General features: G+C 43.3%; 1 protein-coding gene across 2 annotated transcripts in view; it reads right to left on the bottom strand.

Moving 5' to 3' along the window:
* The window catches only part of LOC113608630 (zinc finger protein 699), a 15166-nt gene extending 12028 nt beyond the window's left edge, over window positions 1-3138 (bottom strand). The window contains exon 1 of one of the 2 annotated variants that reach the window (XM_027085272.1): window positions 2874-3138. The gene's annotated coding sequence lies outside the window, so the exon portion shown is untranslated. Of the gene's footprint in view, window positions 1-2705; window positions 2803-2873 lie in introns of those variants that run through there. The other variant, XM_027085274.1, reaches the window with a different exon arrangement.
* Between the last annotated feature and the right edge of the window lie 6189 nt (window positions 3139-9327).

Below are 9327 nucleotides of genomic sequence, written 5' to 3'. Positions count from 1 at the left end.
TATATATATAGTATATATACTATATATATAACTCTCTATATATACTATACATATATATAAAACTGACTCACTTTGCTGTACACCTGAAACTAATACAAAATTGTAAATCAGCTATACTCCAATAAAAATTAAAAAAAAAGAACACACCCTCTCACCATACACAAAAACAAACTGAAAATGGCTTAAAGACTTAAACATAAGGTGTGACACCATAAAACTCCTAGGAGAGATCATAAGCAAAGCATTTTCCAACATAAATTGTACCAATGTTTTCTTAGGTCAGTCTCCCAAGGCAACAGAAATAAAAACAAAAGTAAATGGGACCTAATCAAACTTACAAGCTTTTGCACAGCAAAGGAAACCATAAACAAAACGAAAAGACAACCTATGGAATGGGAGAAAATATTTACAAATAATGCAACCAGCAAGGCTTAATTTCAAAAATACACAAACAGCTCATACAACTCAACAACAACAAAAAAAAACCCGATCAATAAATGGGCAGAAGGACTTCCCTGGCAGTCCAGTGGTTAAGACTCCACACTTCCAATGCAGGAGGCACGGATTTGATCCCTGGTCGGAGAACTAAGATACCACATGCCACACAGCCAAAAAAAAAAAAAAAAAACGGCAGAAGACCTGAATAGACATTTCTCCAAAGACATACAGATGGCAAATAGGCACATGGAAAGATGCTCAACAATGCTAATTGTTAGAGAAATGCAAATCAAAACTATAATGGGGTACCCCACCTCACACTGGTCAGAATGGCCATCATTAAAAAGTCTACAGATAACAAGCACTGGAGAGGGTGTGGAGAAAAGGGAACCCTCCTACACTGTTAGTGGGAATGTAAGTTGGTGCAGCCACTATGGAAAACAGTATAGAGTTCCTCAAAAAACTAAAAATAGAATTAACATATGACCCAGCAATCCCACTCCTGGACATATACCCAGAGAAAACTATAACTCAAAAAGATACATGCACCCCTATGTTCAAAGCAGCACTATTCACAATAGCCAAGACATGGAAACAATCTAAATGTCCATGAACAGATGAATGGATAAAGAAGATGTGGTACATATACACAATGGAATACTACTCAGCCATAAAAAAGAGAAGGGAATAATGCTATCTGCAGCAACATGGATACAACTAGAAATTATCATACTAAGTAAAGTAAGTCAGAAAAAGAAAGACAAATACCATATGATATCACTTATATGTGGATCTAAAATATGGCACAAATGAAACTACAAAACAGAAACAGACTCACAGATATAGAGAACAGATTTGTGTTTACCAAGGGGGAGAAAGGGTGGGAGAGGGATAGACTAGGCGTTTGGGGTTAGCAGATGCAAACTATTACATATAGAATGGATAAACAACAAGATCCTACTGTATAGCACAGGGAACTATATTCAATATCCTGGGATAAACCATAATGGAAAAGAATATTAAAAAAGAATGTATATATGTGTATAACTGAGTCACTTTGCTGTACAGCAGAAATTAACACAACATTGTAAATCAACTATACTTCAATTAAAAAAATAATAAAGTGAAAAAAATGTTTAAAAAATTAAAAAATATAGGGACTTCCCTGGCAGTCCAGTGGTTAAGACTCTGCGCTTCCAACGCAGGGGGCACGGGTTCGATCCCTGGTCAGGGAGCTAAGATCCCGCATGCTGCAGGACCAAAAAATAAAATAAAATAAATAAATGAATATAAACACAAAACCTGTTTACATCCAGTCATTAAAGAAAAAAATTAGCAGTTTAGAACATACCTACAAAGTAAACAGAAGTTGCAGATTGTTTTACAGACAGGTTCACCAAGTAAGTAAAGGATTCATAATTCCATTTTTTTGGGGGGTGGGGGGTGCTGTTTTCCTGTGTATTTCCAAGACCAGAAAAGTACTCAAAACTCAAATATATGTGTATACACACACACACGTACATAAATATATGAAAGATCTCATTCATATACACAAGGGCAAAATATTAAAATATTAGTACAGTCCAGAAATGAATAATGAAGATAATAATCACAAAATAAGTTCATTTCCTCCTAGGAATGAAGTGTGGTTAAAATGATTAACATAATTAAAATGATTAATATAATTCACATTAATAGAAAAAGATCACATGACTCATCCCCTTCGATACAAAATAGTGACTGATCTCTATCAATATGCATTGATGATAATAATTTAACCCACTAGGACTAGAGGGAAATAGGCTTTAATTAGAAAAAATATATATTATTTACAAACACCTACAGCAAACATTCTATTTAATGGTGAAATGGCAGAATAATTCCCTCTGGGATCAGGAACAAGACAAGGATGCAACTTAAATGCTATTCTACATTGAACTGAAAGTCCTGGCAAACGCACTAAATAAATAAAAAGAATATGAGGTACACAAAATTAGAAAGAAAACGCAGAAACTGACATATGATCACACTTTCGGTGTGAAATTCAAAAAAAATCTACAGATAAATGACTAACATTTAGAGCTGCAACTGGCAAGGGGGGTTAAAAAGATACTAAGTAATCAGTTCACTTTTATGCAGCTGAATATAATGTAGCAAACTGATGCCCACAGGAAGAGAAAAAAAAAATCACAGGTTAAAAATAATATCTCTCGCATCAGGAAGGGAGAGGTGGGGACGGAGTTAGGCAAATGTCACCCCATTCTCACAGAACAAGCCGAAATCCACAGACCTGCGCAGAGACGAGGTTGAGACTCTCGTCCCCGTAACCCGAATGGCAGGGATGCTTTTCCTTTCTGGAAAGAGAGCAGAGGATGATTTTGGAGGCCGATTAAATACGAGGATGGCTCTCCAACTCTCGCCTGCAGCAGACTCACCCCGACTGCTGGACCCTCACAGAGTTCCTGATTCAGTGAGTTTGGTACCAGCCGCGGCTGCTGGAGGCCCCGGGCGCGGGTGTCCCAGCGTGGAGCGGTGGGCACAGCCCAAGCGGCCGCCTTTTGGCCTCTGACCCCAAGGCCAAGCTCTCCACCTCCCGCGCACCAGACTTGGGGCGGGCTGGGCTGAACCAGGTAGGACGCGGACCGAGGCTAAAATTTACATCAGATTTAGACGGGGTTGCAAGGGGACATGGCCGCCGGCTTGCGCACGCGCAGAAGTGCACGGCGGCTTCCGGTTTCTGCGCCACGCACAGCGTCAGGGGCCGGGCCTTGGGAGCTGGGAAATTTGGGTTGGGAGGGGCGGTGGCAGCTTCCAGCCGCAAGTGGAGGAGAAGTACTAGTTTCCTTCCACGGAGAGACGCGACTGGGTCTTGGGGCTGTGTCAACCTAGGACTTGGGGTTGGAGAGGGCCTGGAGCGGGACCAGGCTATGGGCGGGGCTTGGTTTACTAGGCCTGTGGGGCGGAGATGGGGCGCGACCAGGCCTAGGGGCGTGGCTTAGTTGAATATTCCAAAGAGCTGAGTTTAGGGTGGGATCAGGTCGAGGGGTGGGACTGTAGCAAGAGGAGGTCCCACAGTCAGGCTGGTGATTTGGGGCACTTTGAGACAAGACGATGTCCTCATCCCTGGGGACCACTATAGCAGGTTAACTAGCCAATAAGGCAGAAATGGCAAGCCAAGGCCGGTCTCCGAAGCACAGTTAGGGGAGGCATCTTTGTCCACAGCCAGCACGCCTCTGCTGTGACCCAATCAGATCTGCTGTGAAGGACAGCATCATTCTCGCTGCTCCCCAGAGGGATATTGAGACCCCATCCCCAACCCTTGGGTTGGCCCAACTAAAACACTGCTTAAAGTAACCAAAGTCAAGGAAGTTTATATCCCTGCCTCCCTAGGAGCCCAAAGGAGATGGCTTACCCTACTAAAAGAATGCTCCAAACCACGAGATGGGCGTTGGGCCCTGCTTAGGGGAGCTTCTCACCAGGAGGACACCTAGAGAGGAGGTAGGAGCCCAAACTCTTGGGGAGATGAGAAGTGATGGAGTGGAGGATCCTGGAAAAAAAGGTCTGGTGCCCTCTACTGGAGAAAAAAAATGCAGCACGGTGTCCCACAATAGGAATACTGTGTAGAAATTGAGATACTTTATCCTCTGCTATGCCAGTGACCATCCAAAAAGTAACAAAAGACCAAAAGGGCAAAAGGAGAAGGCCAAAAACAGAGGCGCTGATTCTCTCTTGAAGGAGGAAATACACATCATCTCTCTCCTTAAGGACCTCCCCCCAAGAAGCACTCCCCCTTCACCCCAGGAAGTGAATGAATTGGGAGGAGAATGAGTTAAAAGGGCAATTACCTGCTTAACTATTAAAATCGGCCCACTTTTGCTAAGAGATGCTTCTGTCCTGGTTGTTCCTCCCAGACTCTCCCTTTTCCCATTATTGGAATGGACCTCCTTGGTCAACCTCATGAAATAAGCCTAAAGCTTTTGCTATGGTGGGTGTCACCTGGTGGGAACCAGTTAACTTTCTCCTACCCATGTGGGTGACCAATACGCCACAGTACTGGCTAAGGACAGGCGCTGAAGGATTACGGTCTGTCATAGCTGACTTACTGAAAGAAGGTACTGATTCCTACCATGTCACCTTTCAGTTCCCTGGTGTGTCCTGAGCCAGTATGAATATATGGAGGCTGCCTACAGACTATAGAGGGTTAAACAAGACTACTCCCTTCTTATAACATCGCTACCAAATATCATCACCTTAATGGATGACATTCAAAATAACATGGGTAAATGGTTTGAAGTTATAGATTTAGCTAAATGCATTCTATTCAGTAAAAGTTTCACAGGAGAGAGAGACACCCTCACCTACTGCCCATGTACTTTATCCTTTGCTCCACTGAAGGCAAAGTGGAACAAACTCGAATCTGCTCTGGAGACCCAGGAAGTGGAACTAAAAACCTTGGACTTGGGAATTTCCTGGCGATCCAGTGGTTAGGACTCCACGCTCTCACTGCTGAGGGCCAGGATTCAGTCCCTGGTCCGGGAACTAAAATCTTACAGGCCGTGTGGCACGACCAAAACAAACAAACAAACAAAAAAACCAAAACCTTATTTTTTTTTGCTGTTCAATATCTATATTTAGTTTTTTTATATAAACTGATCTTTTTTAAACTTTTACTTTATATTGGAGTATAGCCGATAACAATATTGTGGTAGTTTCAGGCGCACAGCAAAGCGACTCAACCATACATATACATGTATCCATTCTCCCCCAGACTCCCCTCCCATCCAGACTGCCACATAACATTGAGCAGAGTTCCCTGTGCTACACAGTAGGTCCTTGTTGGTTATCCTTTTTAAATAACAATGTGTACATGTCAATCCCTAACTCCCTAATTATCCCTTACCTCCACCCTTCCCCGCCCCCTGAAAAAACCTTGTATTAGACCACACCATTTGAGCAATACTCTGGGGAAAATCAGATCCTCTACTTCTGGCTCCAAATGACCACCAACTTTAACCCCTAATCTGTGACTGGGCCTCTTCCCTGTAGTCGAAGAGCCAAATCTAGACACAGCTAAGCAGTTTTATATTCTGAAGGTGGCAGAGAAGAAAGCCTCTTACAGCATCAGAACCCAGGAGGCAAAGAGAAACTCTCATGACAGGCCTCCCATCCTCTCATGTTCTGGGAGGATCACAGGGCCAACTCCCAGACTCACCACAGGTCAAGTCTTTGCCTGCATAGTCTATGTGGATAGAGGCAAAGTCTCAAGGGCACCATTTCTCCACACCTCTAGCCCCCAATCTTTCATGTATCTAGCTAAGAATTCTTTTTAGGTACTTTTTGTGGTAGGCAGAATAGTGCCCCTTGCCAAAATTACCCATGTCTTAATCTGCAGAACCTCTGAATGTTACTTTATATGGCAAAAGGGACTTTGCAGTTATGACTCAATCAAAGCTTTTGAGATGGGGAGATTACCATGGGTTACCTAGGTGGACCCAATGTAGTCACAGGGATCCTTGTAAGTGAAAGAGGGAGGCAGGAGTCAGAGAAGGAGATGTGAGGATGGAAGCAGAGGTCAGAGCGATGTGGAGCCATGACCCGAGGAATGGAGGCAATCTCTAGAAGCTGGAAAGACAAGGAAATGAATTCTTCCCTCCAGCCTCTGGAAGAAATACAGCCCTGTGGACTCCCTGATTTTAGCCCAGTGAGACCCAGTTCAGATGCCTGACCTCTACAGCTGTAAGATAAAATACCTGTGTTGTTTTAAGATACTAAGTTTCTGGTAACCTGTGATAAAAAGAGAGGTTCACATATTGAGGTATGGGGAAGTCATTCTGGCCTATACATGAGTTAACTTGCATTTCATGCTAAGAAAAATAGCCTGTTTGTGGCCTATCAAACATGCACTGCCGTCTGCTTTAATTATTAAAGAAAAGTGTCCATTTACCAGAAGTAAAGAATGTCCATGTTAAAAATAAAGATTAAATGCCTCCCTTCCTGGGACGCCAATGCTGGTACTCCTTCCATACTAAGACTCCCTTTCCATGTGCCAAGACCACACTGACTAGCTGTGCACGTGCTGATCTGTTTTTTTTAAACCTTGAAGGAATGTATCCCTGACCTTCTTGATGTTCTTTGTTCTCACAAGACATAAAGCTGTACTGAAAACAAGGCTTCTCTAGAGCAGTTTCTCAAAGTAATCTGGGAAGCTGGCTTCCAAGCTATAGTCCTCAGTTTGGCTCAAATAAAACTCTTTTCTTTTCCTATTGTAGATTGCTTATTGATTACTTTTGTCGACACCTATCATAGCAGCAATAGGGGACTAACACAGGTACCCTAACAAACTGTCCTGATAGAGCTTGGACCAAAATGGTTCTGTTCCTTTTAGGGAACATCTGACAAGAGTGACTGGGACCATGACTCCCAGTAGGGTGATTCGAGGTAAATGGAGGATATACCACAGCCAGGCTCCCCATCCAGAACCAAGCCAGTTAAATATTAAACTAGGTACAGCAAGAGATGCTGGCAGCCAAACACACCCTGCTTTGACTGGCCAGCAAGAAGTCCAGGGTAATATGATTGTTCATTACCACTCACAGGGCATGCGGGATCCTAGTTCCCCGACTAGGGATCGAACCCACACCCCCTGCAGTGAAAGCTCAGAGTCTTAACCACTGGACCACCAGGGAAGTCCCATATACCAGAGTGTTTAGAACAATGTCATCATCTGTGGAAAATATACAAAATAGGCACCAAAAATAATAGGATGAGGCTAAAGGGAATAATAGTGTCCAGAAAGTGAATTTTGTCCTGTCATTTCAAGTTCAATCTCAAGGGAGGCTGCTCCTTCCGGGAGGCTCTTTGAAGTGTCTACATGTGGGCATCCACTTCAGAGGTCACCGTGGGGCGTAGAAAGTTTGTGGAATGAGACCTCCTTAGAGTTTTACTGTGTTGATTACAAATTCAACATCCTCATTTTACTGCAAGTAAACTGATACTTTCTCATCTCCAGGGACCCTGGAGACCAAAATATTGAACCAATCTCATAAAAGTGTTTGTTACCCTACAGAGCTTCTGTTTGGGATGATGGAAAAGTTTTGGAGATGGATAGTGGGGGTAGCTGCACAATATTGCGAATGTACTTAATGCCACTGAGTCGTACACTTAAAAATGGTTAAATTTTATATTATGTATATTTTACCACAATTTAAAAATATGTTTGTTGTCCTTTGCTGTCTTACCTCATTGTTTGCTTTTTTCCCTGAGCAGCATGTCAGCTATACACACTCTTTCTGATCTCCCAGGAGGAGCAAGGGAAGAAGCTGGAGAAAAGTGGGCAAAGGACTTACCCTGGGCCACTGTGCAGGGAAGCCCCAGATATTGGGAACCAGAGGCCCTATCCTTCCTGATGATTACATTTCAAAGGAAAGGCTCTCCAATCCTTAGAAACATTTCAGAGTTATAAGAGATACGTATTCACAATGGTAAACGTTTTCAGGAAATGCTCTAGGAACAAGAGGTCAGCGGCCTACTTTCTCCAGTATTCCTTTACATCCTGACTCCTAATACCGTTTCAGTTTCATGAGACAATACAATACACCTGGACCGTGATGCCACAAGTCTTCACTAAAAGCCCCTAATACTTCTTCCAGTTTCTCAGCCATAAATCTCCAAGACTTTTGACCTCCCTATCCTTCTACTTTGATTCTAGGTCTACTCACCTGATCTAACCTCCTCTCAAGAGGAATCTCTTCATCCCTGTAAAACGTTGCTATCTAAAGCCATAAAGTTTCTGGGAATTCCCTGGCAGTCCAATGGTTAGGGTTCCACGCTTTCACTGCCAGGGCCAGGGTCCTATCCCTGGTGGGGGAACTAAGACTCCCAAGCTGCAGTGGCCAAAAATAAATAAATAAATAATGAAGATGTAAACTTTCTGAGGATAAATTACAATTCAATCAGATTTAGTAGGTTCATTATATAGCTCATGACCATAACGCTGGGAAACAAGTCCCTCACACCAGAGTGAGTAACAGCCATTAAAAATTCCCTTTTCTTTTACTGAAAGATGACTTATAAGATTCCTAAAACTTATTTAGACTGTGCATAGCCACCTTAACTATTTGCCTCCTTCTATGACATGATTATTAACACCCGTGAATCTCTGCCGTGGGAGGTCACTGCACCGTTAGCCTTTGACTGACTCCAGGCTAATACTGAGAACTCCACATTTCTTGGTCTCCCAAATTACAATAAGCTGTTTTCTTTATCTGTCGGTAGCTAAAATGGATCGTCAAGCTCAAAAACATAATGGAAACCAGAGTCCAACTGGGTATCACAGTCACTCTCGCAACTCATTGGCTGAAGAATCTCCCCATTGCTTCAGGACAGCAGCCTCAGCCACATAGTTAGCAGAAGCCATCTTAAACTTAGGGTCACCTCTTCACCTCCAGTGTCAGAGGCCCCAGACTGAGATGCAGAAGCGTTTGCTCCCTCTCGCCCTAACTGCGGTTTGAAGCTCCCTTCCCAGGTAGGGGGAATCACAGAGAGGAAGCTAAACTATAATGAAAAAATGAATGGTGCACAGGGAATTTATGTTGCCATGTGGAAAGGTCAAGTACATCTAGGCGGTAACTGTATACATATCTCCGTGGGGAAAGTGCAGCAAGAGTTGTGCAATGACACTATGCATCAAAATTTGAAAGCAATTGTTATTCATGTAAGACATGTAAGATGCATGGGCTATGGAGGAAAACAAACCACTACACAGGTCCTGGACCACAGCCCTGCCTTCCGGGGCCTGACCCAGCACCCCAGCACCAATCCGCGGGAGGAAAAAGATACCTCTCTTCTGCTCCGAGATGAAAGAAGAGCAGCCTCCGGCGTCTGCCCAAC

The sequence above is a fragment of the Aethalodelphis obliquidens genome, unplaced genomic scaffold, assembly GCF_003676395.1.
Source record: "Aethalodelphis obliquidens isolate GAN/ISIS:26980383/991018 unplaced genomic scaffold, ASM367639v1 scaffold53, whole genome shotgun sequence".
Lineage (NCBI taxonomy): Eukaryota > Metazoa > Chordata > Mammalia > Artiodactyla > Delphinidae > Aethalodelphis > Aethalodelphis obliquidens.
The sequence above is the reverse complement of the archived record's forward strand: the minus strand, read 5'-3'. Positions and strand labels throughout refer to the sequence as shown.